Genomic DNA, 15,000 nt, shown 5'->3' on the forward strand with positions numbered 1-15,000 from the left:
ATGCACTGGATTACTGTATTTATTTCGAAGTGCTGAAAATTGTGGAACCAATTTGTAGTATTGTAGGAGGAATAAGGGGATATTTTTGAAGTGTGTTTTCAGTGCAGGTAAATTTGTGGTAAGTAAATCCCTTAGGGGAGGTGCTGCCGGATTTTCCGTTGTAAGGTTCGGTGGTATTTCCCTGGGATCAGGGCTTGTCTAGGGTTCCGGGGAGGAATTCTGGACGGGTCCTGACAGTTGGTATCAGAGCATAGGTTCTTGTAATCCTAAGGGACTGTGCATTGTTGTGTGTCCCATCCGTGTCTAATCTCTCGTTTTACCCGCGTGGAAGCGTTCTTTCTGTTTGTCTCGAAGTAAATTCGTTGCCCGAGTTTGAATAACTCTAATCTTCGAGGGTGTCAATGAGGATCATCTAGCCCAACGGGAAATTCCTATGGCCTAGTCGATGGTCGAGGATGCCTTTTCTTTTTGAAGGTCAAGCTTATCATCGTGAATGGTATCCGTTTCGTTCATGGAGAAGAATGATGATTGCCTAAGGATGTGTGTCGATCGATTTCAAGGCGTCAAAATATTTTCCCGATCGATTATCAAAATTTAAATGCTTTTCAAAGTGGTATTTGAAATTAAAGGTGTTTTATTCAAGTATTTTTGGTTTGTGCTCGTACATGTATCTGTATGTTATATTGTTGATATTATACTGCACCATATGGAGGCGGCGAACCAATGTGGTCCATGTAGAGCTAGCCCCATGATCATGTTGCCTACGAGCCCGGGGAATTGGACGGCCAATATAGGCAACCACCCTGGTTTGTATTGGTAGCAGAGTGTCGGCGACAGTTGGAATCATGGATTACGTAACATGTAGAAGGTGTCGTACGTACCTCCATTACAAGCGTGCATATTTTATTTTATGCTATGGATTTTAAGATATGAATTTCAATGTGGAGTTTTAACAATTGCCTATGCAAGTTAGGTATATTTGAAAAATATATTTTATTATTTGTGTTATGTTATGGTTTTTCCAAAAGCGACTTAAGGTTAAGTATCGCCAATTAAGAATCCAAAGCAGGGTATCGTTGAGTTCAAAAAGGAGATCCTAAAGGAAGCACGTGATTCAATGTATGCGATACACCCCAAGGGTACCAAGACGTATGGAATGCTCACTGGATGACATGGTGGTTTGGCACGATAAAGGAAGTTGCAAGATCCGAATAAAGGTACTTAGGTCATCGATAAGTAAAAGTAGGGAGATGTAAATATGGATTTCGTGCTTAAACTATCATTCACAAAGAGAAGGTACGACAGCGTTTAGAGAATCAAGCAAGATCCGGATAGCGACTAAAGTTCTACTTGGTGGTTGATGAGGTTAATGAGATGAGGATGATTCCTTAGGCATGGTTGGATGTTTAAGCATGGTTATTTTCATTCTAGAAGCTAAGATCTTGATATCTTATTTCCTTGGAGATTTAAGGTTCGTATTGGTGGTGCTTTATCGATTCAAGGTGGTTGATATTGTTGGTGATAATTTACAATGATAAGGAGTATGATTTTTGGGACGGAGTTAGAATTTAAGAAGTGTGGAATACTTTATTGGGTTAAGGATCTAGTGATTTGTTCATAGTATTGGTGGTGATGCTAGAATTAGGATTTAAATTTCTTATTGCTTGAGGTGTGGATTCATGGAATTTATTTGAAATAAGGGAAACTTAGGGTTTTCAAGAATGATATTTGGATGTTGAGAATTTTATTCATGACCTTGATGAATTTAGTTAAAAGAAAGATTGATGTTTGTCGAGGTTAAGACTATTGGTTAATCAATGAGGAGCAGGGGCTTTATAATTGTAAGTACTAGGAGGGTAATCGAAGATAAGTGAATTAATCTCAACCTTAACTTGGTGATACCAGTATTTGAGGAAATTAGACTTAAGTTCTAATCTAACCTTTTAAAGTGCTGATCGAGTCACGAGAGTTGGTTGTTGGTTTAAGGATGCATGCTTTAGAAGCACCTTATGGTTAGCGTTCGACTATGACCAAGACTTGTAGATCGTGTTCTCGTGGACCAATTTGACTATCCTTAATTAGTGGACATGAGAAGGAAAGTTGCACAAGAGGGAAGTTAAAGTCACTATTAGGCGAATGTAGTGGCAGATGCTTTGAGTAGGAAGGCTACTGGATCCCTTGCTCACATCCAAGTCATCCAACTACCTCTCATGGTGGAGTTGAAGAAGATGGGGGTGTTAATGCATATGCATCCTTCAGGAGTTCTCATGGCTAGCTTCCAGGTACGACCGGTGTTGGTGGATCGTATAGTAGAGACCCAAATGGAAGATCCTAAGTTGAGGACAATTAAGGGCAAGGTACAAGAAGGTCTTGATCCGGAATTTTCCATAAGGAGGGATGGAGCCCTCGTGTATAAAGGACGACTTTGTGTTCCGGATATTCCAGGACTCAAGAAGGAGATTTTAGAGGAGGCGCATAGCTCGATGTATGCGATGCATCCGGGAAGTACCAAGATGTACCGGACGCTTGTTAAGTATTATTGGTGGATTGGTATGAAGAGAGAAGTGGCAGACTTCGTATTAAAGTGTTTGATTTGTCAACAAGTGAAAGCAGAAAGATAGAAGCCTTCGGGACTACTCCAACCTTTACCGATTCCCGTGTGGAAGTGGGAAGAACTCAATATGGACTTCGTATTCAAGCTTCCTTCCACACCTAGAAGGTACAACGGCATTTGGGTAATCATTGATCGTCTCACCAAGTCGGCACACTTCCTACCGGTACGAGAACATTTTTCACCCGAGAAGTTAGCTTAGTTGTTCGTGCAACGCATTGTAAGTCTTCATGGAGTACCGTTAGCCATCGTCTCCGATCGAGATCCGCGCTTTACTTCACGACTATGGCGGAAATTGGCTGATGCACTAGGAGCAAGACTTAACTACAGCACCGCTTTTCACCCGCAATCTGATGGACAAGCAGAGTGCACAATTCAGACATTAGAAGACCTGCTAAGGTCTTGCATTATGCAGTTTCGTGGTAGCTGGGATGAACAACTGCCATTGATAGAGTTTTGTCCTCCTGCGTACCGTGAGGCGAGAAGGAGAGAGTTCGAGGAACTGCGACAGGGGAACATGACAGTGACCGAGTACGAGAGGAGATTCCGAGAACTATCAGGATTCTGCATGCACCTGATTCCCGACGATCACACGAAGAAGGTGAGGTTCATAGACGGATTGAAAGAGAGCATCGGTTACACCCTTTCTGGATCAGTACATCCCACCTATCAGTCCGCCAGGGATGCAGCGCTCGAGCTAGAGAGACAGGAGGAGATACACAGACCCTCGAGGCGCAGATCATTCGAAGGATCGTATAGCGGAGTACCTCGACAGGGGGCAGCTAAGAAGAGCCATAGCTCAGGCTCAGACAGTGATGGGTTAAGCCCACGAGGCAGATTCCAGAGGAGAGATAGTTATCGCATGCCCCAGCCAGCTCGCCATTCGATCAGTGTGGATGCAAGCTCGTATCAGCAGTCACGCATTGGTTCTCCGCGGATTTGTCCACTTTGTAGGGGGAATCATTCTGGGCAGTGTCAGATGGATGGTTTATGCTTTCGGTGTGGGCAGCCAGGCCACATAAGGAGGGATTGCCCTTATGGTAGCAGCAGTGTGCTAGAAGCAGGTCGACGGACACAGCATACGGGGATATTTCCAGGACAGAGTTCCCAGGGGAGTCAGCCAGTAGGAGTTTCTTCGGGATCAGTACAGCCGTCTGCAGGATCGAGTCGAGGTAGAGGAAGGAGACCCCAGCAGACAAGTCAAGGCCGGGTGTTTGCTATGACGCAGCAGGGAGCCAGGACTACGCCCGACGATTTCACAGATCAAGGGATGGAAACAGACCTGATCCTGTTGGATCTATCCGGACTTGAAGTAGTGTTGGGCATGGATTGGTTGGCAAGGAACCACTTGGTCGAGGAAGCAACGTGGGAACCCGAAGCACAGATGCGTGAGCAGTACCCGTATCTGTTCCAGTGACGTGCGGAAATTTCGAGGACGAAATTTTTGTAAGGGGGGAAGGCTGTAACACCCCGTCCCGAATCGCACCGGAATCCGTGCACGTTGACCGAGGTTGACCGTTGACCGTTGACCGAAGGGGGTCAAAAGTTGACTTTTTGACTCGGTGAGAATTTTGAGTTGACTAGGGTACCGTGGCGAAGTGCACGATGCCACGAGTTCGTAGTCTGGTAGCACGTCGAAAACGGAGCTACGGTTTGAAAGTTATGGACGAAACAAGTTGCGGTCCAAACTGTCCAAGGGGTGCCGGAGTTGACTTTTTGTTTATGGGGAATTGAGCTTTGACTCATGCATGGTTGTGAAGTGCTCGTCGATACGAGTTCACAGACTAGCGGCACGCTCAAAACGGACATCCGGTTAAAAAGTTATGGACGTTTGAAGTTTACCGGATACCGTATTATTTTAATATTTTTTTTGGGTCGGTGAACAGTGAAACGCCACGTGTCAGCTTCTGAGTGGTCCACGTGGCATGAACAGTGTCACACAGGGTTTTAATTTTGAAAAACTCTCGGGGAAGAGAGAGAAAGAGAGAGAAGAGAGAGAAAGAGAGAGAGGAGAGAGAAAGAGAGAAAGAGGACCCGCCGGCCGCCGGCCATTTTCACGTTTTTCCGGCCTAGTTACTGTACACGCGCCGGCCAGCCAGATTGCCCACCTCATTTCCGGCAAAACCTCCAAATTTCACGGCGAACGGCCGCCGGACGCGCCCGGATCGGACGTCCGAAGTTTGGCGGCGATTTTTCCCCTCCACCGCCGGCCACCGCGAATCGGCACTATTCCGGCCGATAAACAGTACACGCGCCATACACCCAGCATCCTCTCCTCAAGTCCGGCCTACCCACCAAAAATCACGACCATCGGACCACCGACGCGCCGGGATCGGAGCGTTTTCCGGCGAGGGGTCGAAAATCTTCAAACGGTGATTTCTCCGCCGTCCGACCTCCGTTTTGCTCACCGTCGGTCCCGTTGGATTGCTCTCCTCACGATCTACAAATCTGCAAAATTTCACAGCAAACGGCCACCGTCGGAAATTACTGTTCCGGCGACGGTTGCCGGTGACGTGGCGGCCCGCCGGAAAGTACTGTTCCGGCGAGTACCCCGAAAATTCCGGCCAGCTCCAGTCCGCAGTGTTCGACCTCCTGAATCCAAATCCGACTTCCGTTTCCACCAATTCGCGACGGTTTGGGAGAATTGCGGAGCCGAAACCCGAAAAGCTTCCCGATAAAATTCCGACCCCGTCGGGTACGATCATCGGAAATTAAGACCGGATCTGTGATTAGCATCACTCGAGCTTCGATTCGGTATATCATTCGTAAATTTTAGTTATCGTTGTGTTTTGACCCCCCGGGTACCGGGTATTATTTACCCGAATAAAATATTAATTTATTTGACTGTCTGTGAATTTTGTTCTAGGAGCACCGGTGAGTCGTAGAATTGATCCCGTAGTGGATCATGAGTTAATTGCGTGCTCCAGGTGAGTGACCCACCTTCAAATTAATTTTGGGGAATTTAATTGATGAATATATTATGTGTGAATTAAATATTTGGAATTTAATTTCTATGTGCCAAATATTTATTGGATTTATTGTAGAATTATTTATGAATTTATTGGATTTAAGAAAATGCGAATTCTACAAATTTATGCCGTGTGGAATTATTTTATGGTTTTGAGGATTTTGAAATTGGTGTGGTTTTAATGGTAAATTGGGCACGATTTGAATTTCAAATATTTCAAGGAAAATATTTGGTTATGTTGGTGATTTCAATTTTTATAAAATATGCCCATGAAATATTATGAGATTTGATTATGAGATTTTGAGAATTATTTATGCTTGGAAAAAAATGTGGATATTTGAATTGATGGATTTGGGAGTTGGTGGATTTGAAAATCATGGGATTTATGGTATTAATTATAAGGAAATTGTGGAGAATTTCCCGGTTCAAGCGGATGGATTATGCCCGCTATGTTTATGAAAAATGTGAAATTTGTTTTATAATTTAAATTGTGGATTTTATGATTTTTAGATGCACCGTGCACGTACTGGTGTTCTGATTATGTGATATGGTATATGTGATATGGATATTGTGCACACGGATATGATTAGCGCGCAGGTGGGTGTGAGTAGCGCGCAGGTGATATTATGAGGGTGTCCTGTGGATGCCATCGGAGAGGGTGGCCACCCCCCATTGGCCGGGACACCAGGTTAGCAGCGGCGCAGTGGGACGCCACGCGACCGTATGCCGGTTTCTTTCTATAACCTCCTGTCTGGCGGTACCTTGGGACGCTGGGTACTGTTGGCGCCACTGGTATATAGTGGGTGCATCAAATGATTTTCAGAACTGTGTTTTAAAAATAAAATGTTTGGAAACTGAATTGGAATTAAAAATATAATTGTTACCGCTTCTGGTATTTAATTGATGTTTTGGTTTTCGGGGAATATGGATAAAGGGTTTTGTGAAATTGTTTTAAAAGGGGAACCTTTCCAACTGAGAGAATTGTAAGGGTTTTGAGAGAAAATATTATTTCCAAATAATTATTATTTATACTTATTACTGTGATATTATATGGTATAGTAGTAGGGTCGCTCACTGAGATGATTAGCATCTCACACTCTTAAATTCCGTTCCTCTAGGTACCAGGTTGTCGGTGTTCATCCAGAGCGGACTTGATCTTCATCGCTGTTTTACTTCGTGAAGTACCCTGTTCGTCTTTATTGCAGTTGTACTATTTCTTTCATTCTTGTTGTATTTATTATGCACTGGATTACTGTATTTATTTCGAAGTGCTGAAAATTGTGGAACCAATTTGTAGTATTGTAGGAGGAATAAGGGGATATTTTTGAAGTGTGTTTTCAGTGCAGGTAAATTTGTGGTAAGTAAATCCCTTAGGGGAGGTGCTGCCGGATTTTCCGTTGTAAGGTTCGGTGGTATTTCCCTGGGATCAGGGCTTGTCTAGGGTTCCGGGGAGGAATTCTGGACGGGTCCTGACAGTATTGTAACATCCCACATCGGTTGGAGAGGGGCACGAAGCGGTCTTTATAAGGCTGTGGATACCTCTCCCTTCGGGACGCGTTTTGTGAGCAAAACCTTGAGGCCAGGGGGGAGAGAGGGTGTGAACCCTGGGCCAAAGAGGACAATATCCTGATGCGGGTGGTCTGGGCTGTTACAGTGGTATCAGAGCCAGTACCCGGATCGGTGTGCCAGCGAGGACGCTGGGCCCCAAGAGGGGAGGATTGTAACATCCCACATCGGTTGGAGAGGGGCACGAAGCGGTCTTTATAAGGCTGTGGATACCTCTCCCTTCGGGACGCGTTTTGTGAGCAAAACCTTGAGGCCAGGGGGGAGAGAGGGTGTGAACCCTGGGCCAAAGAGGACAATATCCTGATGCGGGTGGTCTGGGCTGTTACACGAAATGCTCCCCTACCAATGCATTTTTACATCCCACAGCTTCGACAGATCGCGTAGCCCTGTTCATCTTTAGTGCAAGAGCGCTTGATCAGCGAGCTATTACACACTCTTTCAAGGGTGGCTGCTTCTAGGAAATCCTCCTGGTTGTCTCTGCACCCCTACCTCCTTTATCACTGAGCGGTCATTTAGGGGCCTTAGCTAGTGATCCGGGCTATTTCCCTCTCGACGATAAAGCTTATCCCCATTGTCTCACTAGCCGGATTTGACCCTCGTTATTTTGAGGTCATATCTAGTATTCAGAGTTTGCCTCGATTTGGTACCGCTCTCGCGGCTCGTACCAAAATAGTGCTTTACCCCTAGATGTCCATTCAACTACTGCACCTCAACGCATTTCAAGGAGAACCAGCTAGCTCTGGGTTCAAGTGGCATTTCACCCCTAACCACAACTCATCTGCTGATTCTTCAACATCAATTAATTCAGACCTCCACTTAGTTTCACCCAAGCTTCATCCTGGTCAAGGATAGATCACCTAGGTTTGGGTCCATAAGCAGTGACAATTGCCCTATGAAGACTCGCTTTTGCTATGGCTCCGGTGTGTTCCCTTAACCAAGCCACTGCCTATAAGTTGCCAGCTCATTCTTCAACAGTTATGCGGTCAGAGCCCTGGTCTCCTCCCATTGCTTGGGAGCTTACAGTTTCATGCTCTATTTCACTCCTCGATGAGGGTTCTTTTCACCCTTCCCTCACGGTACTACTTCACTATCGGTCACCCAGGAGTATTTAGCCTTGCAAAGTGGTTCTTACTAATTCACAGGGGATTCCACGTATCCCACGCTACTCGGGTTAGAGCGTAAGCTAGTGATACTTTCAGCTACTCGACTCTCTCCATCTAGGGTGTAGCATTCCACCGCTTCGCCTAGTAGCACGATGCTTGTATTGCTCTCCCATAACCCTATTTTCACGGTTTAGGCTGCACCCATTTCGCTCGCCTCTACTATGGGAATCACTTTTCCTTTCTTTTCCTCTGGCTACTAAGATGTTTCAGTTTGCCAGGTTATCTCTTACTTGCCCATGGATTTAGCAGCAATTCGAAAGGTTGACCTATCTGGGAATCTTCGGAATCTCGGCTAAGTTCACGAGTTGGAGATAAGTGGACTCGAACTCCTGACACCACAGGGTAAACCATCGCCTCTCATACCCTCAGCTGATTCTACCATAAATTCCAACGATAGACAATAACTCCCCCCTGAACACAGCTCACAACTTTCATCGTATTGTGCTCTCCAAAGAGCAACTCTTCTCAAAATCTCAAAAGGTATTGAGTTGGAATCCCATTCTAACTAAGGATTCTTATGGTTCTGGAGGATCTAGCTATAGGAGAACGAGGAACAGAGAGCTTTCTCCCCTTTTCCACCCAACTCTTTGGTTTTAAGAATTCTGGTTTTAAGAATGAGTGATTGCCCTTCTCCGACCCTTACTGCCCAACCTGAAAGCAGACAGCTAATGCGTTCCACTAATTGAACAGGATTCTATGGGTGGTCCGCAACCCATGGATACCGAAGGCATCCTTGGGGTGATCTCGTAGTTCCTACGGGGTGGAGACGATGGGATCGATCCATGGATTTTCCTTCCTTTTGCCGCATTTCGCTCAAGGGGTTGAAAGGAGATAGTGCATCAAGCTGTTCGCAAGGGCCAACCTGATCCTCTTCCCCAAGGATCCCAGATGAGGGAAACCTAGGAAAGCTACCGACTCCAACTACTGTCCATGTACGATCCATACTAGATTTGACCAACTGCCCATCCTACCTCCTCTACGTTCTTGACAGCCCATCTTTGTCTAGTAGAGTCTTTCAGTGGCATGTTTCGGTCCTTTTCCCCATTACTTAGAAAAAGTCAGCCACGGGTTTAGGTACAAGATACTATCATTACCGCCTGGACAATTAGACATCCAACCCGTAATCGTAACGACCCAATTGCAAGAGCAGAGCTCTACCAACTGAGCTATATCCCCCCGAGCCAAATGGAGGATGCATGAAGGAGTTAAATGCTTCTTCTATTCTTTTCCTTGGTGCAGCTGGGCCATCCTGGACTTGAACCAGAGACCTTGCCCGTGATGTAAATCATTGCACCTACGGTCCAACCAATTGGGAGAGAATCAATAGGTTCCTTTTCGGGAGTGATTCATCCTTTCCAAACGCAGCATACAATTCTCCATTGTACTGTACTCTCCAAGTGTGCTTGTTCCTCCCTTCTTCCTTACCATGGAAAATCTTTATGAGATAACTCCGATGAAAAAAAAAAAGAAGGCGTTAAGAGACCCTCCTGGCCCAACCTTAGACATTCTAAGATCCTTTTTTAAACCTGCTCCCATTTGGAGTCAAGAGATAGATAAATACGCACATCCCATTGCATTGATCGGGGGCTTTCGTAGTGATTGAAGGGGTCGAAGACCAAGAAGTGAGTTATTTATCAACCAAGCATTCTTCTTATGGCTAGAACCAATCTCCTGGTCACTACAGAAAGGAAAAAAATTTTCATGTTCTTCCTTTTGGGAAGGGAGGATTTGGAAAATCCTATTGATTGCAGCTTTCTCCAGACCTCCGGGAAAAGCATGAAAAAAAGGCTAGAATGGTATGATCCCTCTGTCACCTCAGAATGAAAGGGGCATCTCGTAGGTCTTAGTCTGTGAAGATAAATTGTTAGGTGCTCCGTTTTATTTTCCCATTGAGGCTGAACCTAAACCTGTGCTCGAGAGATAGCTGTCCATATACTGATAAAGGATGTATGGATTCTCGACAAGAGAGGAGCAGTGGTGGTCCCTAAATCCCACGCGTGAATAGAAAGTTCGATCTACATTGGATCTCACCTGAATCACCCCATCTATCCTCTTGAGGAGAAGTTTGGTTTCAAACCCCAGTTCGAACAGGAGAAGTATGCCATGCTAATGTGCCTTGGATGATCCACATCTCAGGGTCAATCGCTGATGAGCACATTGAACTATCCATGTGGCTGAGAGCCCTCATAGCTCAGGCACAACAATGCAATTATCAGGGGAGTGCTCTACCATTGAGCTAATAGCACGTCGTGCGGACCTCCTGCTGGAGGCCCGCTATGCCAAAAGTGAGAGAAACCCCATCCCTCTCTTTCCTTTTTTACGCCCCCATGTCGCCACACGGGAGGGACATAGGGACATAAAAAAGGGGATCCTATCAACTTGTTTCGACCTAGGATAACAAGCTCATAAGACTAGCTTAGTCTTACTTCACCGTCGAGAAACGAAAGAACACTTCCATCTCCAAGTTTCACTCAGACGTAGCTCACTTCTTTTTGGGTGTGCAGCATTGTCAAACCAAAATACCCAACAAGCATTAGCTCTCCCTGAAAAGGAGGTGATCCAGCCGCACCTTCCTGTACGGCTTCCTTGTTACAGCTTCACTCCTATCACTAGCCCTGCCTTCGGCATCCCCCTCCTTGTGGTTAAGGTAATGACTTCAGGCATGGCCAGCTCCCATAGTGTGATGGGTGGTGTGTACAAGGCTCGGGAACGAATTCACCATCGTATGGCTGACCGGCGATTACTAGGGATTCTGGCTTCATGTAGGCGAGTTGCAGCCTACAATCCAAACTGAGGATGGGTTTTTGGAGTTAGCTCACCTTCACGGGATCGCGAACCCTTTGTCCCGGCCATTGTAGCATGTGTGTCACCTAGGGCCTAAGAGGCATGATGACTTGACGACATTCTCACCTTCGTCCGGCTTATCACCGACAGTTTGCTCAGGGTTCCAAACTCAACGGTGGCAACTAAACACGAGGGTTGCACTTGTTATGGGACTTAACCCAACACCTTACGGCACGAGCTGACGATAGCCATGCACCACCTGTGTCCGCGTTCCTGAAGGCACCCCTCTCTTTCAAGAGGATTCTCAGCATGTCAAGCCCTGGTAAAGTTCTTCGCTTTGCATCGAATTAAACCACATGCTGCACCACTTGTGCGGGCCCCCGCCAATTCCTTTAAGTTTCATTCTTGCGAATGTACTCTTAAGGCGGGATACTTAATGCATTAGCTATAGCACTGCACGGGTCGATACGCACAGCGCCCAGTATCCATCATTTACGGCTAGGACTACTGGGGTATCTAATCCCATTTGCTCCCCTAGCTTTCGTCTCTCAGTGTCAATGTCGGCCCAACAGAGTGCTTTTTCCATTGGTTTTCTTTCTGATCTCTATGCATTTCAGCGCTCCAACAGAAATTCCCTCTACCCGTACCGTACTCCAGCTTGGTAGTTTCCACCGCCTGTCCAGGGTTGAGCCCTGGAATTTGATGACAAACTTAAAAGCCACCTACAGACGCTTTACGCCCAATCATTCTGGATAACGCTTTCATCCTCTGTATTACCACGGCTACTGGAACAGAGTTAGCCGATGCTTATTCCCCAGATACCGTCATTGTTTCTTCTCTGGGAAAAGACGTTCATAACCTGTAGGCCTTCTACCTCCATGTGGCATTGCTTCGTTACGCTTTCGCCCATTGCAGAAAATTCCCCACTGTTGCCTCTTGTAGGAGTCTGGGCCGTGTCTTAGTCCCAGTGTGGCTGATCATCACCTTGGTAAGCTATTGCCTCACCAACTAGCTAATCAGATGTGAGCCCCTCCTCGAGTAGATTCCTCCTTTTGCTCCTTAGCCTACGGGGTATTAGCAGCCATTTCCAACTGTTGTTCCCCTCCCAAGGGCAGGTTCTTACGCGTTACTCACCATCTGCCATTGGAAATACCACTTCCCGTCCAACTTACATGTGTTAAGCATGCTACCAACATTCATCCTGAGCCAGGATTGAACTCTCCATGAGATTTATAGTTGCATTACTTATGACTTCCTTGTTTGTAGACAAAGCGGATTCAGAATTGTCTTTCATTCCAAGACATAACTTGTATCCATGCGCTTCATATTCGTCAGGAGTTCGCTCCTAGAAATATAGCCATCCCTACCCCTTCATGTCAATCCCATGAGCCTTTTATCCATTCTGATTCGATCATGATGGGGGGGCAAGTAAAAATAGAAAAAGTAACATTGGGTCTAGGGATAATCGGATTTAGGGATAATCAGGCTCGAACTGATGACTTCCACCACATCAAGGTGACACTCTACCGCTGAGTTATATCCCTTCCCTTGCTCCCCATCGAGAGAATAGAACTGACTAATCCTAAGGCAAATAGAACTGATTAATCGTAAGGCAAAGGGTTGAGAAACTCAACACCACTATTCTTGAACAACTTGGAGTCAGGCCTTCTTTCCGCACTATTACGGATACGAAAATGGTGGGAAAAATTGGATTCCATTGTCAATTGTTCCTATCGAAAATAGGATTGACTACTGATTTGAGCCATAGCACATGGTTTCATAAAACTGTATGATTTTCCCGATCTAAATAAAGCAAGCAAGTTTTACATGAAGAAGATTTGGCTCAGCATGTTCTATTTGATACGGGTACAACTCGGTATTCTTAAAAAAAATAGAGAAATCAGAACCAAGTCAAGATGATATGGATTTACTCCTTCTTCTTGCGCCAAAGATCTTACCATTTCCAAAGGAACTGGAGTTACATCTCTTTTCCATTTCCATTCAAGAGTTCTTATGTGTTTCCACGCCCCTTTAAGACCCCAAAAAATGTACAAATTCCTTTTCTTCGGAATGCATTCCAAGATTCATCACTACAAAAAGGATAATGGTAACCCCACCATTAACTACTTCATTTATGAATTTCATAGTAATAGAAATACATATCCTACCGTGCCAGAATTTGTAACTTGCTATCCTCTTGCCTAGCAGGCAAAGATTTCCCTCCGTGGAAAGGATGATTCATTCGGATCGACATGAGAGTCCAACTACATTGCATTGCCAAAATCCATGTTGTATATTTGAAAGAGGTTGACCCCCTTGCTTCTCTCATGTTACAATCCTCTTCCCGCTAAACCCCCTTTCTCCTCGGTCCACAGAGTCAAAATGTAGGACTGGTGCCAATAGTTCATCATGGAAGAAAGGACTCATTGAGTCGAGATCACTAACTAATACTAATCTAAGACTAATATAATAGAAAAGAACTGTCTTTTCTGTATACTTTCCCTGATTCCGTTGCTACCACGGGCTTTACGCAATCGATTGGATCATATAGATATCCCTTCAACATAACATAGGTCATTAAAAAGATCTCGGAGACCCACCAAAGCACGAAAGCCAGGATCTTTCAGAAAATGGATTCCTATTCGAAGAGTGCATAACTGCATCGATAAGCTCATATTAACCCGTCAATTTGGGATCCAATTCGGGATTTTCCTTGGGAGGTATCAGAAAGGAATTAGAATGTAATAATATCGATTTATACAGATACATTTATACAGAAGAAAAGGTTCTCTATTGATTCAAATGCTGTACCTACGGGATAGGGATAGAGAAAGAGAAAAAAATCAGAAATTTCACATAACATAGTACTTTTGATCGAAAAATCAATCTGATTGTCGAACGAGGAAAAGGATCCAATGAATTCAAAAGAATTGAATGAAGAGCCATATGAGATGAAAATCTCATGTACGGTTCTGTAGAGTGGCAGTAAGGGTGACTTATTTGTCAACTTTTCCACTATCACCCCCAAAAAACCAAACTCTGCCTTACTTAAAGTTGCTAGAGTACACTTAACCTCTGGATTTGAAATCATTGCTTATATCCCTATATTGGCCATAATTTACAAGAACATTCTGTAGTCTTAATAAAAGGGGGAAGGGTTAAGGATTTACCTGGTGTGAGATATCACATTGTTCAAGGAACCTTAGATGCTGTCGGAGTAAAGGATCATTAATAAGGACGTTCTATTGCGTTGTAGATTCTTATCCAAGACTTGTATCATTTGATGATTCATGTGAATCGCTAGAAACATGTGAAGTGTATGGCTAACCCAATAACGAAAGTTTCGTAAGGGAACTGGAACAAGCTACCATGAGACAAAAGATTTTCTTTCTAAAAAGATTCTATTCAAAACTATTATATGTCCAAGGTCCAATATTGAAATAATTTCAGAGGTTTTCCTTGACTTTGTCTGTGTCAACAAACAATTCGAAATGCCTCGACTTTTTTAGAACAGGTCTGAGTCAAATAGTAATGATTCGAAGCACTTCTTTTTACACTATTTTGAAAACCCAAGGACTCAATTGTATGGATATGTAAAATACAGGATTTCCAATCCTAGCAGGAAAAGGAGGGGAACAGATACTGAATTTAAAGTGAGTAAACAGAATTCCATACTCGATCTAATAGATAAATATAGAATTCTGTGGAAAGTCGTATTCGATGAAAGTCGTATGTATGGCTTGGAGAAGATCTTTCATATCTTTCGAGATCCACCCTAAAATATGGGGTCAAAAAGCCAAAATAAATGATTTTAGCCATTATAAAAAGAAAACTAATTCTTGAACCCTTTCACGCTCATGTCATGTTGAGGTACTGCAGAAGAAAAAACTGCAAAATTCGATCCAATT

Source organism: Ziziphus jujuba, chromosome 5, assembly GCF_031755915.1.
Source record: "Ziziphus jujuba cultivar Dongzao chromosome 5, ASM3175591v1".
Lineage (NCBI taxonomy): Eukaryota > Viridiplantae > Streptophyta > Magnoliopsida > Rosales > Rhamnaceae > Ziziphus > Ziziphus jujuba.